Below are 20,520 nucleotides of genomic sequence, written 5' to 3'. Positions count from 1 at the left end.
AGAGTGTCAACAGAAAGGCAGCAAAGAATAATGCCTTACACAGCTGATCGTGATTAACATTTGCCATATTTTGGAGTGGCTGGTAAAACCACATGTTCGGCTTTTGTGTCTCCAGCAGTGAGCCTGCAAGTGAAAGAACCTGAGACAGAAGCTACGTTTTTGATTTTGCTATTCTTTTCTCACCCTCCTGCATATGTTTGTCTTCTTTGGCTTAAAGAAACTAGGACCAGACTTCAAAAAACAACAGTTTCAGACCAGCTAAACTAATCTTTTCTTCTCCCCAAAGGAATAGTTAATGCCATCAAAAAGACAAACAAACAAGATTTCCCTCTATAAATCTCTGTACAGCTAAAGGGAATGGGAATAAGGTATATTATTAAAATGAAAGCTTTTCTACATACTTTACATTTTAAATGCTTTAACTATTTTTTTCTTTGTCTTAATACATGGTTTAAAAGATTTTTGGTTGCCTTTTATTCAATAGTTAGACAAAGTACATTCACCTTTTTAAAGAAAAAAAAAGCCAGCACAAGTGCACAATATTTTCTACTATTGATGTTTCATTGACATGCCTGGTTTCATAAACATGAGTAGTGTCAGAGTCAGTAGTTTCACTCAGGTTACTAAAATCACCCACAATTTGCCCTGGATGGTTTAAAGAGGCTCACTCTATAACAGTGGTTCCCAAACTTTAACAACCTGTGAACCTGTTTCACTAAAATGTCAAGTCTCGTGAACCCCCTCCTAAAAATGAATATTTCCTGGGATTTTCTCCTTTACGTAAGTATAAATTATAAAAGCAGTGGAAATATAAAACTTGTTTTTATGACATGCTTATTACACACTATTGATTATTAATTATCATTACAGTATTTTTATTACATTATGAAAACGGCAACACTCTTCCAAGTCCTCAATTTCGTAGCTTGTATCACTTTGAATAAGCCTGTTATAAGACAAGGCTCCTGTGTTTCATCAAGGAGTATCAGATGTGAAACAGCATGAAGGTATTTAAGAAGCCAACTCAGAGAGTTCCTCCTACACAAACATTCAGGTCTTGAGCAGTCCAGGCAAACAACGCACATTACAACAAAGCTTAAACTTGTTCTTCAGAATAATTTTAAAAACAATGCTAGCTGCCTATTTAATTTTAAAAACAGCAAAAAATATCCAGCTTCCTTTCCATTTCTTATAAGGAGTCTTGAAGTTTAAATCTCCTCAGTGTGATAGATATGCTTGCTTTGATCTGCTTAGCTCTTGGAAGTCCAAGAGCGCCGCTGGCCCCATGCTGCCTGGAGTGACTAGGGACAGCTCTGTCTGCCATTAGGGAATTTTTTCCCAAGAACCCTCTGTAACATTTTGCAAACCCCAGTTTGGGAACCACTGCTCTGTAATACAGTAGCATGTCTTAACTAGGGAGAGATAATTACTATATTACTGCATAATGTTCCTGTAAACAAAATAAACTTACTGTTGTAATGAATTTCATTTTGTTTCTGATATTTACTTGGCCATGATATGTGAGCCTGTTGACATTTCCTAAACAAATAGCTATTAAAAAAAGATGTTTAATGGTGATTGTTACAAAGAGTTTCCAGTTGACATATAACCCTAAATCACGCTTAACTGTTTAATGTTGCAACAGTGAACAAGGGTTCCATTAACATCTTCTCCCTTGCTTGGCCCAACATAACTGTTTTTGTGTTGAAAAGGGATATCTACTAGTTTGAAGTGTCCTTTTGAAAAAGCAGCAGGGTCTATCTAGTATGACAAATACATGGCTAGTGAGAAATCAATAAGGGACTAGAGATGGACAAAAAGGAAGCAGGTTTGGTTTTCCATATATTGTCAATGTATGGTTTAGCTCGAACTCCCATTTTTCTTGAACCACCAAGCTTTGTATAGGTTGTTTTAACTTATTATTCAGAAGAAATGAAAGAGACACTAAGGGGTATAGTCCCATCTTCATGCACAAGGATTCACCAGGACATATGAGAGTCTCAATTCACTAAGACACATCCTTTGTTATTATATCTATTTTGAGAAAACAATTCTCCAGAAGCAGATGGGGTCTGATATCCCGAAACCCTTTGATCTGAACTGTGAAAATAACTTAAATTGTTTATTATATTAGATTATATCTTTAGCAGTCCCAGTGGTATTGTCTGTGAATTTCCTGTAGCTGTGTCTTGTAGATGGGCATAAATATCAGTTTTATTTAGAGAGACTATGCCAGATAGCCAGCATTTTACAATCTTGCCTACAGCAAACATTGCAGAGAGACAAATGGAAGGGGAACAGCCTGTACAATTTTAACATCAAGGCCTTTGCTTGGAAAAAGTCCTGCTGTGAGCTTTATTTTTCTTGTTTTCATTTATTTTATTTTTCTAATTTTTTCAAGGCTTTGGCATTATCAGTTTGGACTCAAATAACCCTTAGATCTATTGTTCTCAACTGGAAACTTTAAATCAAAGTTTAAACATTAAACAAAAAAGGAAATAAAACTAAAATTGCCTGTAAACTCCAGCAAGTCATGTCATGTTCATTTGGTGCCGGCCAACTCCATCCCTTTTGACCCTGCTATCGCTTTTATGAATCTAGCCCACTGTATTGCATGGTATAGCACTGGCTTGCATGAATTGTAACATAAAGTAATATACTGACTGATATATAAATGTAGCCACTACGAAAGCTGCTGGGTGCATGTACAAAATGTAACAGAGTGTTTAAACCAAACAGCTCAATAAAAACAGAAGTATTCCCCATTACAGCTACACAACCAACCCCCCTAGGCTCCTTCATCCTTCAAACAAAAGCCTGGGAAAGAGGGTGAGTCTTGTACCATGTCCTAAAAGTTGTCAGACTCAAATTCTCCTGGACCAATGGAGAAAACAAATTCCAGAGTCAAGAGCTTTCCTTGACTAGCATCTGAGAACACCCAGTCTGGAGCCCTGTGACACTTAAATATGGGACCTGTTAATATTAAGCACCACCCATTGACCTTGGCTGTCTCACCAGTAGTGCCTCTCACATAATAATGACGCAATCTATGCAGGGGCTAATCCAAAGCCAAATTATGTCAATGTAAGGATTCCCATTGACTACAACGAGCTTTGGATCAGGCCTACAGGTCTATAGAAACCAAAGCTAACCACTTCAGTTGTACACACAAGCAAACAGCAAGTCAGTGAAGATGATGGAAAAACTGGTGTAATATCTTCTCTGCAACTTCCACTGCCAAAAATAGGCAACTATATATTACACCATCTAAAGTGTCTGAGTGACATCAGACAGAGTGCATTGCAGGAATCCCATATGGAGGCTAAAACAACAAGAGGCAGCATGGTCCAGTGGAGTGGTCTTATGATTCAGTAGACCTGGATTTCTCTTCCCAGCTCTGCTACTGAGCTGCTTTGTGACCTCGAGCATGTCATTTCACATCTCTGTGCCTGTGTTTTCTCTCCCATCCTTTGTCTATTTGAATGGTAAGCTATTTGAGGCAGCGATAATTTCTTATGTTTGTACCATCCCTAGGCACTCTCATAATATATATAATAACCAAGGCAAGAAAAACTGTGGCAAGAGTCAGATCTAAGAGAAAGTCATAAGTATCATGAGAAAGGGTTCTTTTTGCCACCAACACCACCTGAGCTCCCAGAAACAGCTATTTAATTGTGGAATGAATCAAGAAAATGGAAGAGTTCATCCTTTTCTGGCATATCTGCCTTATTCAGTTTTGTCCATGCAATCAAATGATGGAGGATGGCAGATGTAGCCAAAATGAGTCAAAGTCTACTTGATTTGCAAACCCCCTTTTTCTGGATTCAGCAACAAACCAAACTATGTCTACGCATCAGTGCTGGTGAGCTGACTCGTTCCGAGAAGGAAAATATAAAACCTGCTCTGTGGGGCAACTCCACTACAGTAAATAGAATCATATGCTATCACTTCATAAGCAAAACCTGCTGCTGCAGGGAAAGAAAGATTGTTTGTTTTTTGAGGTTTTCAAATCATTTTTCTTCTTTCTTTTAACCTGAAGGGATGCAAACCAAAATTTCCTTCCTGACTGGAAGAGTTAAGCTAGGATATTTCGGGGCACGATTCTCAGTTACTTCAGTTTAAATCAGGTATAACTCCACACAGTTACTCCAGTGTAAAATGAGGACGAGAGAAGATTTTTGCCCCATCGTAACCAACTCATAATGGCAGCAGCCATTCAGAACAGTATCAGCATTTTCCAACCAAAACACTGTTGAACTTTCACTCGGAATGTATGAGAGTTTGAAGCTCATTTACCGGCACTGCACCAAAATGTTAGATTCCTTTCCAGTATTCTTTTACTGCAGTGGGTAGGGTGGGTCTGTATCCTGTTAAGGACAAGGGAAAATGGCCATCAACTCCCTCTAGCCAGCTTCTTTGGGAAACTTTTAAAGCCTTCCTTAGAGATAGATTTATTAGCTTTGCTGTGGATAATAAAAGGGAGTGTAGGGAAAACACTGTGCTCTTTGAAAGGAAAGTCAAGGATATAGACCAGAAATACCTTTAAAATCCTTCCCTAGAACTCCTGCGCAAACTGACCAGAAACAGGTACAAGCTCAATAATTAAGTCTGCACTTTTTCAATTAAGGCAAGATTTCTGACAGTTTGGGGGAGAAGGCAGGAAGACTGTGAGCATACCTTCTCAAGCAAATAACAGCTGGGGGAACTATTACTGCAATTTGAGATAAGCATAATAAATTATGCACCACACCTAGAGCTATAAACAAACAGTTCTTTAAAAGTCTATACAATTCCAATTCTACCTCTACACATGAGGCCTCTGTAAATGTTCTTTGCTAAAATACAAATGCCTCAACATTCTGTGGCCCAGAAGGAGAGTTTGCTAATGCCCTGAAACCCATGAAATCAGGCAAGGCTCCCATAGTTAGCCTAAGTGTTTGACCAAGGATTCTAAGGTTTCTGGGTGCTTTTGCAATATGCACATTGTGATAAGTATGTAAACTGCAAAAGAACAAAACAGTCTTAAAATAACAGTCTTGGGGGATTTTTGGTACGTGTAACCATGTCATGAAACTGTGCTGACATATCGAAACCAGTGACGTAAATAACAGCCAGAACCCTAATTATGGTCCCCTGAAATAACAAACATGGGCAAAAGGGGCTGAAGCCTAATCGAATAGGGTCCCGGATGTGGGGATCAGGAGTGACCTGACGAGCACATAGTCAAATTCATCAGGATGACAGCCCAGTGGAAACTTGAACGTCATGCTCACTTTTGGTAATCTCCACTTACTGCTCTATCCTTTTTGTCTTTCCCACTGATGGTTTCATGATATTGTGAGTATGCAAAGTATGGTACCGTTCAGCTTTACATGTCTTGCTTTTCTGGAGTGGCAATTATCCTTATGATTTATTTGGTAGCTCAGTAAAATCTTCCTTTCTCTATTTGTGTGATCCGCCAATCTCATTTCATATAAATTGTACACAGCTGCCTGAGTCAAGAACCTGTGTCAGTGACTTGTGTATTTTGCACTCCAAATTGATCAAAGGCTACATAGGCATCCCAGCAAAGGAGAGGTTTGCCTTGTCTGTTGTTCCCCCCTTCCCGAGTTACTTTTAAAGTATACACCAGTGGTTCCCAAACTTGTTCTGTCGCTTGTGCAGGGAAAGCCCCTGGCGGGCTGGGCCGGTTTGTTTACCTGCCGCGTCCTCAGGTTCGGACGATCGCGGCTCCCAGTGGCCACGGTTTGCTGCTCCAGGCCAATGGGAGCTGCTGGAAGTGGTGCGGGCTGAGGGACATACTGGCCACCGCTTCCAGCAGCTCCCATTGGCCTGGAGCAGCGAACCATGACCCCGGGAGCCGCGATTGGCCGAACCTGCAGACACGGCAGGTAAACAAACCGGCCCGGCCCGCCAAGGGCTTTCCCTGCACAAGCAACAGAACAAGTTTGGGAACCACTGGTATAGACTATCAAATCAAATAAATCAAATCTTAAGGTTGTTGAAAATTGGTTTTGTATATGTTAATGCTATGTATGCTACAGATGGTAATTTTGAGTTTATACGTTTCAATTTTTGTTTTCTTTTTGTAGTGTGGTGTTTGTATTCAAAAGTAAAAATTCAGAAAATCTTTACTAAAGCCAGTCTGTACAAAATAATATAATGTTGGTCAACTTCACTTTCCCATAAGCAAAGTCTTTCTGGGGTCTCCTCTTCAGCTTTACACATCCGAGTCTAGTTCCAGCACACCTGCAGTTATGTCTACACTACCACTTATGTTGCTTAGGGGTGTGAATCAGCCACCCCACTGAGCAACATACATTACACCGCCCTAAGCACCACTATGGACAGCACTCTGTTGGCAGGAGAGCTTCTCCCACTGACATAGCTGCCACTGCTTATTGGGAGTGGATTAATTAAGTCGACAGGAGAGCTGTCTCCCACTGGCTTAGATCATCTCCACTAGAGAGGTTACAGCTGCACCACTGTACGCTCTCTAATGTAGCCATAGCTGTAGTTCTGCCAGTCTGTGGTTTTCCCTTTGAACCAAACTGTTCAAAAAAGTCTCATTTCTCCCCTTCCAAACTCTCTTCCCCCAATAGTCCTCAAAGCAAATAATCAGATAAGCCAAATTATGCATGCATTTGCAGCCACTATGCATGCTGTCAGCCTGTTGGCAGGTGATTTGAATCATACTGGAAGAGCCAGGATTCAAGTGCACGTCTGCAAATTATAAGACATTATTCCTACGTACCTGTAGAAATATTATGTACAGCTAGTTGAGAGGGTGTAAATTAGGGTCAGGGCAACTTCTAGCTAAGCACAGCTCCTGCTGACTTGGCCAGGTTTGGCTGACTTGGTACAACTGTTGCCTTCAAACCACATAAACGCCTTTCTGCCTCCTGCACTTTACTTAGGCCCTGATTCAGCAAAACCCTTCAGCATGTGCTTAACTAAAAGCACCTAGTTAAGTCTCATTGAAGTCATGGGACAAATCAACACATGTTTAAATGTTTTGCTGAATCAGGGCCTCAGAATGTAATAACTCCCCTGTCTTCAGTTGCAAAGGTGCCTGTCCTTTAATAGCCTGGCACAGCTCTCTTGAAGAATCAGGATTCGTGAAGGACTGGCATGCCAGTTCTCCCCTTATTCTCCCTATGCAGTCACTCCCAAGCCACATGTTGTTTCAATCCTGCACTTGTATTTCCTGTGCTGATCTTAGGTTGACCTTTACAGGCTCCACACAGTTAATTAAGTTTAGCAGCAATTTTCTTCAGAGTTCCAATACATCTAATTAGGTTTTTAACTTTTTTACTCCCTTTCCTCAGTACACATTCACCATTCTGAATGAAACTCTTCCAGAATCCTTAGTGTGGGCTGAATTCTGTTCTCATTGACACTGGTGCAAATCCAGAATCACTCACTGCTTAAATTAAAATCCAGTTTTGCACAGATATAATTGAGATCAAAATGTGGTCCCATGGCTTTGTGGCCCCATGCCTTTAAAGTCCTGTCAGATTTACAGAAACGTGTTGCAGCTTGCTTAAAAAGGTCTCTCCACTCATAATAAATATAAAATTAATCATTAAAGTATTTTAAATAAATACTTATATAATATATTTGATATGCTTGCATAGGTTTTAGAGTCAATGCTAATATTTTTATTAAATATACACAATTAAATCAATCATAAAAACAATTTTACGTAAATCTGTACTTACACAATAATCCACAACAGTGAACTATGGACACATGGGGTTTTCCTATTACCTGAATTTAAAAAAAAACATAGAAAAGATAATGATACGTTAATGCTACAAAAAAGTCCTTGAATTACAATCTCACAGGTCCCTCAGAAGGGTGCACACAGAATAAAGGGCTATGGAAGGATGATTAATGTGCTCTTACACAAAGAAAGATACTTTTTATATATCTTTGACCTTCTCAGGTCAAAGGGATTATAGGACTGTTTGAAGTGCAGGAGGAATAAAGCAAGGAAACAAGAGGGCTTTTCACTGAGTGATGAGCTGCTGTGGTTGACATTTCAAGAGCAGCTAGCATATTTCCCTTAACTCCTTTCTCAGGTGAAAAATGTCTTTTAAACAAACAAACCAAAAAAAACCGCTTAGTTTTCCCAGCAAACAGGATGTGACTCTTGAAGTTCAGCAGAAGCAGCTGGGCAGTTCAGATAGTGACATAAAAGAAAAGATCCTCAGTAAAGACCTGCTTTGTAGGAAGGTCGTGTGGTAGCAGGATACTGTGCCATGGCTAGTGACTAGCTTTGCCCAGTGGGAAGGCTACAGCTATTTTGAAAACAAAAGAATCACTTGGATTCTTCAAGAATCCATCTTGCTATTATTTTTCTGTATAAAAGGCATAGTTTATGCCTTGCATGTATAGGGTTTGTATGAATTTCAGTGCACTATTATTTGAGCACACAAATGGTAGCATATACACGTGCAAAGAACAGCGTGTGCTACAGCATGGCCTAAAGGAATGAGTACAGCATTAGGCATCTGGAGGGCCCAAGAGCTCATCCTGTCTCAGCCACTGTAGCTAGACCCGGTCAAGTTTTCCAAATTATGATGGAAAAACGGGGGGAAAGGGGGAAAATCATAAAAAATTATGTCTCTTCTTTGTTTAGTTCTAACTGAACCTTGGGGGAAATCACTTCATCTCTCTACCTCAATTTCCTCATCTGTAAAACAGGGCTAATACTAACTGTTATTTTCAGACAGATTTGCTCAACCTACACTTTGATTTGCAAGTACAAGTAGGGTTTGCCCATGCAAATGCTATCATCTGCACACACAAGAGCTCATGTGCTAAAATTTGTACGAGTGGTTGCATATAAAGTTGCAAAACAGAAACCACATTTAAAAACTAACCAAGAATTATTCACACTTAAAAATATATATATAAAGAACTCTAAACAGCCTTAGACTGAGCTCAGATGAGTTCCTAGTGGACAGATGTCCATTGCAAAAAAACCAAGTGGCTCTAATTGGTATCTTTGTTAGCAATTTCTGCAATAGGACTGTATGAACATAGAAAATGAACCATGCCCTCATCCCTATGTGGGACCCATCCAACTTCAGACACATTAGTGGAGTTATTTTGCCCCGAAAAACGTACAATGTAAAGCTTACCCTCAGAAGGATTGTGCTGCTTGCCTAACTGCTTGCCTGCTGGTTGTGTGGTGAGTTCCCTGATTTCTATGGCTTTGTGCAGAAAATGGTGAATTTCATCTTAAAAACCTCATTTCCTCATTCTTTACTGTGGATGCCCACAGAAGTTCAAGGACATTTTGCACCTTGTGGAATACCTGCCATTTAAAGCTGCTACAGCAGAACTACTACCCTCAGACATAAAAGAAAGCAAGTGGATTTGTAGTTAAAACACAGGACTGGGAGTCTCAAAATCTAGGTTCTTTTCCCAGTTCCGCCACTGACTTCCTGAAACCTACCTCACTTTCCCTGTTTGTAAAACTGATTTAATAATTTAGGGGTGGTGTAAGGCTTAATTCACTCACATTTCTATAACAGCAAAGCCTAATAGCTTTTTTAAACTTGTGTTCTCCTACTCCCTGTTACAGCTTCAATAACTTCCATTGAAGTTCCATCGATAAACATCCTTAGCAAATAGATTATATTTTATCCAAACCTATACACTTTCCAAGATCAAGTCAGGAGCCAACAGGAGTGAGGTGGGAACTTCCACAGATTGCAATGATGAACTAAAATCTGATTAGCTCTGCTGTAGTGAGAATTCCAGCCTACAAAAATTAAAAGCCACAGCAGGAAAAATTGTACAGAGCAAGTTCAAGTAAAAGACAATATGATTACTGTAAGACAAGTGAAGAAGAAAAGAAAGGAAGAATTGTCTGGTATTGCCTGCAATCAGATTCCATTGGCAGCCCCAGCATATCTAACATAAAGAAAGTTAAAGATTCAAAGTAATAAAAGCAAAAGCCAGCAGGGAGCTGCAAGGGTAGACCTGCCCTTTTTAACACTAATGAAAAGAAATCAAAGAAGTCAGTCCAAAATCCTCCAGTTCAACTCTCCACTGAAATCATGACTGAATGAGTCTGTGCCAATTTCACCTAGCGTGTGTGTTGAGACTTGGCTAATACTGCATTCCACAAATAATTCCTCTTCTTCATGCCTGTGAGACACTGCAGTGTGAAGGCAGGTTCGCTGAACCTAATGCTCTCAATTAAAAGTAAGTATTCATAACTAGTAGCTTTCTGCCACAATTGTTTCTGAAATTAACTTCAAAGGTGGAATTAAAAACTTTATAAGCAAAGTTCCTCTCAATATCCCTTAGATCAAACGCTGCTTTAAGGAAATCCTGTGTCTAACTTGCCTTTCTTAATATGCTAGAACAAACATAAAAGACTAAGAAACCTTTTCTAAAGCCTACATATAGGGGAACATTGTTAATACCTAATAAAAAGAATTTCTGCCGCACTTGCAGGAAAATATTCACAATCCAGTATAAATTGTAGGAATGAAAATACTGCGCAATAAAGTTGATTCTGTTAACTTTTTATATAACTTACTTGGGTACATAACCAATCTCTCCTTCTAATGCCCTAACATTAACCAATTAAAATCCACTCCATCCCTTTGATATGAAATAGGTAAGTATTACTATCGACATAGTGCCCATAGGGAGGTACAGTAGATTATTTGACTATTCATTTATTTAGATCAACAAAATGCAGCTTTCTGCATGGTGCAAGACACACAGGCCCGATAATGATGACCTCATTATAAGTGGGCATGACAATAATCATGTATATAGAGACAATGAGAATTCTGTACTGTTTTGTGTGTGTGTGTGAGATCGTTTTTCTGAGGCAGTTCTATTCTTTGACTTGACTCTGAATATCTCCCCTGTGGCGCAACCCTTTCCTGTTTCTTTCATGGAAATGAGAAATAGCTCATGTGCACAAAGTTTCCAGGTTTTCCCTCATGTTCCCTGAGAAGGTTTTTAGCCTGCTAGCAAGTGTTTGGAATTGCACTGGAAAAGAATGATTATTCTTAAAGATTAAAAGAATATTTTACTACGTATCTCGAGAAGCATTCGGACAAATGGACGAGAGGATGTAAGGTAAGCGGAGGGCAACTATCAGCTAAGCACAGCTCCTACTCACTTGGCCAGAGGGAAACTCCCTTTCCTTTTTTTGTTCCTCTTGGTACAACGGGTTGCCAACAAGCCACCGAATCCATAGGCACCAATTCCATGGGTGCTCTGAGGCTCAAGCACCCACCAAAAAAAATAGGGGTGCTCAGCACAAGCAGGGCTGGATTAATGTTTCGTGGGTCCCGGCACCTGGACTGTGGCCCTGCCCCAGCCCGCTCCACCAGCGCTCTGCCCAGAGGCCCCGCCCCGGCTCAGCTTCTTCCCACTGCGTAGAGTGACCAGATATCCTGATTTTTATATGGACAGTCTCAATATTCAGGGCTTTGTCTTATATAGGCACCTATTACTCCCCACCCCCGTCCCGATTTTTCACACTTGCTATCTGGTCACCCTACCACCGAGGCCCCACCCATGCTGTGCCCTAAGGCCCCGCCCCTGCTTGGCCTCTTCCCCTGAGGCCCCGCCCACCTCTCGCACAGGGGGGAGTGGGTGGAGAGGCGCACTGACAAAAACAAAAGTCAGCACCTGTGACAGAGTCTCAGTTTGACTGTCAACTACCATCATTTTCAATGATGACAGGGACTGGGTTAGATTCTGTTTTCATTTACACCAGTTTTGATCCAGAGTAACTTCATTGACTTGGTGGAGTTACTCATGATTTAGGCCTAGTCTAGACTAGAAAAGGTTTTCTGATATAGCTATATGAGTATAGCTATAATGGCCAACCCTCCAAGTATAGATGCATCTTATATTTGCAGAAAGTACTTTTACTGGTATAGCTCATACCAGTTCCATGAATGAAATGAGCTATACTGACAAAAGCACTTTTATGCTGGTATAACTGAGTCTACAGTAAGGCTTTAGCTCATATAAAAATGTCACAAAAAAATCACAGCCCAACCAACATTCCCATACAAACAAAAGATTTTAGTTCAAACCTGGCATTTCACTGATGTAATTAAGATCAGAATCTGGGAAAGTGATCAACTGTGGGCAACACAGGTGAACAGATAAATTAGCCTTAATCTCTGCCATTAAGATATTAAATGCCATTAATTTAGATTGCTCATGTGTATTTCCTATAAATATAATCGCTAAAACTGAAGAAAATATCAACTAAACCAACAGTGACATCCACCGCAGCCTTCACTCACATGCATTCCCGCTCAGCTATATAATACCCAGACACCCACACAGTCCCACCAGCTTCACAACTCCCTTTCACATTCACCATATAATCAACCACAATGTACATATCCAGTTCCTCAGAACTGCACTCAAATGCACAACCTTAACTCCAACATCAACTATGTAAAGATACATTCCTCACTGAAGTGTATATAGTATGTAATTTGCACGTGAATAAGTATGAGGTCAATGACATATTAGACCTTAAAGTCTAGAGTCTATAACAGATAAAGGGAATATCTCCATTCATTTTTAAATATTAAGTATAAAAGTGGCTTGTCCTTGAAATGTTATGGGGATGGACGTTGTGGGAGTGAAATACAGTTTCTCCTCCTTCTGGTTCTTTACTTATAGGGAACCAAAAAAAAAGTCAGACTGTCGGGACTTAAAAAAAAAAAGATCACCTGCAAATGTTTAACCCCCCAAAGTATATACAATTCATTTGCCTGCTATAGAGTTATTGTGTTTGAGTTTTCTAAAGTCATTAAAGTATTGTGAGAGAGATTTTAATCCTACTTTACATGCAAATCTCAACACAGCCTTGATTATGGGACACTACTAATGCCTCCATAATATTTGAAATACTTGGCCCTTCTGTAGCATCATCTATCCAAAGATCTCTGAGTAATTTACAGAGTCCCCCTGCGATTCCAGCTAGCAATCTGCACCATTCACTAATTTATAAATCATGCAAGTACAGCATGCTTATGCCGTATCCTTCCAGCATTAAGTATCCTTGTAATTCTGTTTGCTATAGTTCCAATGTCAGAAGCATTTGCTCCCTGTCACTTGGAGCTTGCAAGGGTAGAGTGCTTCATATTTCTTTCTGTGGAAGAAACCAACAAAAACGGAAACAAGAAAGCAACCATCATCATCATTCATCAAGCTAAGTAAAAAGTTACAAGTCAGGTTCTCAACTGATGTAAATCAACGTAGTTCCAGTTACTTCAAAGCAATACATGTGATCCTCAAAGCAGATTAAAATCTTTTTCATGCACTCTTTAATGACTAAATTTAGATTCTAAATTGAGTATCCAAAGTCAACTGAGCTACACTGCTTTACACCAGCTGAGGCTATGGTCCTATACAGTCTGTTCATATTCTACAGATTCGTATTCTATAGATTTAATTGCCACCACCAGAAATGATTAAAGCATGGAATCATATGAAAAAGATGGAATTAAAGAGTTATTTTTATATTAACAGAATTATAGAACTGTAAACATTAGAGATAGAAAAGATCTGTTAGACCATCCAGTCCATTTCCCTTCCAATGCTGAATTGTTCCTTCATTGTATATTTTCTAGTGTTTTGCCAAGTCTTGCTTTTAAAAGCCCCCTGTGATAGGCCTTCCACAACTTCTATTAGGGGACTATTCCACAGCCTGATTTATCTCGCTGTCAGGAAGTTATTCCTTATCTCCAGTCTAAATTTTCCTCTTCTTAATTTCATCCCATCGTCCCTATTTGTATACGTGGGTGCTGCCCTAGGTAATTCCTCTCTACCTTTGGTGTTTACACCTTCAAATGCTTGTAGGTAATTATCACATCCCACTTGGCCAATCTACAACCTTTTGCATTTTTTGGGGACTGGTCCATGTGCATAGAAAATGGTGGAAACCTTCCATTGACTTCAATTGGCATTGGGTCAGGTTTTTAATCTTTCCTCATAAATCAATTCATCCAATCCCCTGTTCTTCTTCTTCTTCTTTAGACTCCCTTCGTTTTGTCATTGCAGTTTGATAGGTTTCAACTATGCAACCTTCAGAACTGTCACTAAAGGAGAATATATAGTAAATGAAAGAAGAGCTGTATGCTTTTCTCCTGATTATCACACTGAAAGCTGTACTCAGTCCACATCTCACATCTGATTCTCTCTCTTTGGCACATCTCTTGGATTGTTTTTTTGTTTGTTTGGTTGGTTTTGTCCCTTTCAGCTCCTAAAATACTAAGTTTTATTTGCCAGACTACGGATGCCATTCCAAGTTGATGACAATACTGGAAAAATCTGCTTTCAGCTAGGCACTGAACACACATGCACATGGTTCTGCTCTCAGGCATATCCATCCAACACCCATGAAGACAAAGAAGATAGAATTTTGCCTAATTCATCAACAAAACTATTGACATGATATTAAACAGCCTGCTGCCTGAGAGAAATTTTATCCATAGCAGTGATAACAATATAGGGAATCCGAAGCCTAAATTTGAACTTCCAACTTAGCATTTACTCTAATGCCACACGACTCTCTTAATTGTCCTTACAAATAAAAGGAGGATATTGACACACACACAAAGGACTGATAATTTTTTTTTATTTCTTTTTTCCCTAATGAATGTACGTTCAAGAGTGCAGACCAGGAAATACCAACTTTCATAGGCATTGACTATGTGGGTGGTTGGGGACCAGTGCACCCATGCCTCTGGGGAAACAGATGTTGCCACTGATTCACTTTGCAAGCATGTGAGTCAAAGTCTACATCTGTGACAACTTACAGTAAGAAATTGTGAGCAGCTGTTAAGTGAAAGGCACCAAATGTAAAGTCAATCAAGATGTAAAATAAGATACTGTACAAACCCTGAAAACTGACAGATGGAATCCATTGATTTAGGCTCTAGCTGTGATAAATCTACCTGAATATAAGAAATGATAAGACAGACAACACGTACTGATCTTTTCATATATGATCTACTGGGATTATTCCCTTGTGTGTGCACCATGCTTCCCTTGGATCTCATAAACTAAGCAGGGCTGTGTCAGGTCTGTACTTGGATGCAAGACTTTCAGGAACACCCAGGTCCTGCATAATATGGATTTAGGAGATGGCACTCTTCTCTCTGGATGGGTAACGAACCAACCCTCAAGCCTGGTGGGAGCGCTGTTCTTCTGGAGTTGCCAGTCTGGGGATGAGATGTAATACCAAATTCCTAGCAACTTGGGGTCACTAAGGGTTTGTCGACATCGAATTTTGGTACGAGTGGGAGTGAGCATCTCAGCTGGGGTCAACTGACTCAGGCTAACAGGGCTCACACTAGTGCTCTAAAAATAGCTGGAAAGACAGCACTTTGAAGTTGCAGCTCAGGCTCTGAAGCCTGGGAAGGGGGAAACGTTGTCAGTGCCTGAACTCCAGTCCAAGCAGCATCTTCAAAGTACTGTCTATGCAGCTATTTTTAGAGTGCTCGCTGCAAACCCCATTAGCCCAAATCTTTTTGGTCCAGGCTGGGGGGCTCACTACCACTTACTCCAAAATGCTGTGTAGACATACCCTATAGATCCAATGCTGCTCTTCATTAAAGTGGAGTGGTTAATTCAAGTATGCTGACCAGAGTCCACTTCTGGTAGTTTGTTTCTGCCTATCTATGTTAACCCTCCATTTTCAGCCTGATGTGGTATTCATTTGCTGTCAAAACTCTAGGGAAGTGCTGCTCTACATTGTTCCACAGTTGCTATTTCACTCCACACGTGTCTGTGTTTCAGTAACCTCTGTGAAAGGTTTGTATATCAGCTTTTTACATCCGTAGAAAGGGCTCTGGAATTTTTGGGGTGAAAATTATAGATAGAGATAGATAGATCTGTCTCTATACCTAAGAGTTGAGTGAGTACTGCAAAAACTGATTTGCAAATATTCATTCACATCTTTAAACAAATGTTCTTCAGCCATGTTTTATATTTGCTTTTTGTTGAATATTTATGCTATAAAGTTTTACTAGCTCAAGTATTTGTAGAAAGTAAATTACAACACAAGTTTATATAAACATGGCAACTGACTTTTAAATTTGTTACTCAGATTTTGCACAAGAAATATGATGAGAACTTCACTCATACAATCAAGAAACAGAACAAAACCATGTGACTTAACTGAGCAGAGCCAGTGATGTGAGAACTTCTCCATGTAGATGAATAGTGCAAGGAGGACTTCATTTGTAACTTTCATATGATTTTATAAATGATCAATATTTGTGTAAGTACAGCAAAAGATACAACTGCCTTTATGATGTTTGATGTGTAGCTAAAGCTACTCACATTTAACATAATTTAGCAGTTGAGGTTATTGGCCAATCAGAACACTATTCTGTCAGTTGTAAACATACCACATCCTGCAGAATTCACTGCTTATGAGTGTTCTATTTGTAAAATGATGTTGATGGAAGCAGTGATCTGACCTGCTGGAGAAATTTCCACGCCTTGCCTGGATAAACCATAGCCCAGTTCATAAACTACCTGTCGTAGAACTGGATACAGGAATACTGCAGCAAAGTGAAATGAAGAAGTAATTACAACTCACCACCAACCTAGACCTTATCAGATTTCTATGTGTATTACAACAGAGGAGTGTTGTGGACGGATTTACAGAAGGACAAGTTGGAGGTTGGTTGGAAGCTTTGATCCACACTGTACTCATGCAGAAAAACCATATCCCAGGGTTAATGGCATACTTTAGCATCACTGCACCAGTACTGAACACAGTATTACAGATGAGACCATACCATTGATTTATATAATCACATTTAAATTGTTTCCATGTTATTCTTCATCCTGTTCTTTATGCATCCGAACATCTTATTTGCTTTTCTGACCACAGCTGCACATTGAGCAGAGGTTTTCATTGAGCTCTGAGCTGTCCACAATGATACCCCTGGTCCCTTTCCTGAATTGACACAGTTAATTTAGGACTATCTAATATATATGAATAGTATAAACGTTTCCCCTTCAATTTCCATACTTTCCACCTAGCAACATTGAACTTCGTTTGCTATCTTGTTGCTCATTGATCTAGTTTGGTTAAGTCCCTCTGAAGTTCCTCACAGTCTTGTCTTACTTAACTAACCTAAATTACTTTGTGTCATCTGCAAATTTGCTACCTCACTGCTCACCCGTTTCCAGACCATTTATATATGTGTGTGCATGTGTGTGTGAGAGAAACAACACTGGACCTAATACGGAACCTAGATAACACACTACTGTTAATCTTTTGCCATAATGAAAATTGACCATTTATTCCTACTCTTTAGGGATGTCTACCCTGCACACTTCTTTTGGCAGCGTGTAGAGTACATACACGGGTAGCTCCCCTAGCATGGGTATAAACTGCAGTTTAGACAGTGAAGCATGGCTTAGGCAAGTAAAGACATGCCTAAAGCCCATGGACCTGTACCCTCCAGGCCTTGCTACTCACCCAAGCAGTGCCCACTCTGTCTACATTGCTATTTTTCACAGAGTAGTAGTATCCCACTGCCTCCCTGCTGCTGGACGCTCCCCACCATGAGGCAAGACTTTGGCGGTGGGGAAAGGCTCTGGCAGAGGAGCTGCTGGAGCCTTTTCCCACTGCATCCCCGCCAGAGACTTTCACTGACACATGTAGCTACGTACTGCAATGTGAACTCAGCTTACTTTTCAATGCGACTTTAGCTGCATACCCAATGCACTGCTGACACTGGTAGACATAGTCTTTGTTTCCTGTCTCTTAGCCAGCTTTTGATCCATGACAAAGCCTCTCACCGAACGATTACTTAGTTTCTTTAATAACCTCTTGTGAAGGACTTTGTCAAAGGCCTGTTGAAAGTCTAAATAAATTATGGCAACTGGTTCTCCTTTATCCATTACTTTGACACATTCGAAAGAATCCTAAGAGTTTAGCAAGACACATTTTTCCTTTGCAAAAACCATGCTGGTTAGACCCTAGCATATCATGATCTTCCAAGTGTTTTATTAATTTTAATTATTGTTTCAGCCAGTTAACAAGGTACAGAAATAAGGCTTATTGGTCCGTAATTCCCTGAATCACCTCTGCAGCATTTTTTAAAAAATAGGTAAAACATTTATTACCATCCAGTCTTCCAATATAGTAGCTATTTTCAGTGAGAGCTTGCTTATTTTGCTAGCATCTCCGCCTCTTTATACTTAACAACCTTCAGAACTCCTGGATGTTTAGCATCTGGGCCTGGAGATTTATTGCTTTTTAAATTGTCAGTTAGTTTCAGCACTTCTTCTGACACATGAATTTTTGATAGTACTTTATCATTATTATCAGAAAGGATCATGTCTGAGATCAGGCCCTCTCTGGGGAAGTAGGTAAATAATATTACCTAAATATATTTAAGGTGAATTTCTACCAATTGTTATGGCAGCCAACTCCCACTGAAGCCATTGAGAATTATATGTGCATGTCTACAAGCAGAATTTGGTCCTTATCCTGTAGCTGATAGGAGGTTTATCACAAAACAGATAGATAAAATAATCTACAAATGGTCCAGTTCTCCATTCCTTGCATGCTTGAAATCAGTGGGAGTTTTTAGTCCAGACAGAATGCAGGATCCGGACAGGGGAGTGCACAGGAAAAGGCTGGCCTCCAGCTTTAAGTTTAAAGTTAAACTGAAATGCATTTGTTACAAAATTAGCCAGAAAGAAAATCTGTTTTGTTGGCAGTGGTGTTGTGATAAACGAAGGGAGGGGGAGCTCCCCTTTTATGGACACCCAGTTAGCTATAAAATCCCTCTTAGTAGCTGTTCTCTACTTGCCTTTGTCTGTCTGTGGTTGTTCTCTGGGGGAGAGGCGGATAGGGCAGCAGTTATGCTGTAAAAAGCTTGGGCCAGGTATGAAAAATCATCAGATCATACCTAGAAACTATGCATTGGAAACCCCAGATATGTAAGTAGACCAGGAAATGTCTAGGAAGATGCAATTAGGTTTATCTCTTTTATTTCTTTATGGCTTGTGGATTCCTCTGTGCTAACCCCAGGTGCTTTTGTTTTGTTTGTAACCTTTAAGCAAGACTTCAAGAAAACTATTCTTGATGCTTAATCCTTGTATTTGTTCTTTTAAAATCTAGCAGTTGCCTGAGTTTCCAGATGCATTTTCTTTTTTTAAATGAAATTTACCTTTTTAAAAAACAGATTGGAGTGTCTTAAGAGGTTTGTGCACCTGGTTTTTTTATTAGCTGGTAGCAACAGCTGATTTCTTTTCTTTTCTTTCCCTTTCACAGCTCTTCCCCGGTGGGGGGAATGAAAGGGCTTTAGGGTACCCCCCTGGAAGGCATTCCCAAGTGTGCCTTCCTGGTCTCTCAAAGGGGTTCTGCACTTGGGTGGTGGTAGCATCTACCCATCCAAGGTCAGAGAAAAGCTCTAACCGTGGGAGTTTAATACAAGCCTGGAGTGGCCAGTATAAATTTTTAGAGTCCTTGTGGGCCCCACCTTCTGCACTTGAAGTGCCAGAGTGAGGAATCAGCCTTGACAAGTGTAGTGGTAATTTTAAGTGCCTATCTACTCTATATTTCAAGAACTGCACTGGAGCCATTCATGTCTACATTAGAGTTTAATCATTCCCAAAAAGAATCATCCTCTATGGGCCAATACATTAGACTTTCTGGGGGAAAGAGGCAAATATATTAGACTGATGTGAACTATATTTTAAAACTCACCTGAATGTACTTCAAACTTCAAAGCCTATGCACTGAACATTTTGTCTGGTTTATTTACATGTAAACATTTTCCCTGCTTGTTAAAAACAGAAGTTGAATCTGAAGTTGTTTAAAAAACAAAAAACAGATGATACCTTGAGAATATAAAATACTAATATGGCAGCAAAATAAAAATCCAACCGTAATCCTGGATTTCTAAAGCTGTGCTACAATCAGATCAAAAAATCCTCTGAAAATTGTTTGATATGTTCTCAGCCTAAAAGAATCATACATGTTCTGCAGTTGTCCCAAAGTCCAAATTTTCAGCTTTAAGGTAGGTTTTGAAATAGGACGTCCTTGCTATGGAGAATTCTGTCACAGAACCAGGTTTCTTGGGAGAGAAGGAAAGAGAAATGTCACTTAGCTGTTGGTACTAAGAAGCAGGACTGCTGGGTTTAATTCCTGGCGCTATCACTGTGTAACATAGGCTATAGGGCTGGTTGAAATATTTTCAGCAACAAATTTTTTATTGAAAAATGAAGTTTCATTGTTTTACCCAAAATAAGTATTGAATTAAATGTTTAGATTTTTGAAAAAATTTAAATGAAAGTTTATTTCTTTTTAATTTTTTTTTATTTGAAATGGTACTTTTTATTTTCTCCTCCTTTTTTCCACTGGGAAACATTGGGAAAAAGTTTTTAAAGTGAGCAAATGTGAGGGGGGAAAACATTTTCTCATGTTTTAAACTTTTTTAAAAACTCTTTCCCTACTTTTTCACTGGGACAGTG

Source organism: Caretta caretta, chromosome 2, assembly GCF_965140235.1.
Source record: "Caretta caretta isolate rCarCar2 chromosome 2, rCarCar1.hap1, whole genome shotgun sequence".
In the NCBI taxonomy this organism is placed as follows: Eukaryota; Metazoa; Chordata; order Testudines; family Cheloniidae; genus Caretta; species Caretta caretta.
The sequence above is the reverse complement of the archived record's forward strand: the minus strand, read 5'-3'. Positions refer to the sequence as shown.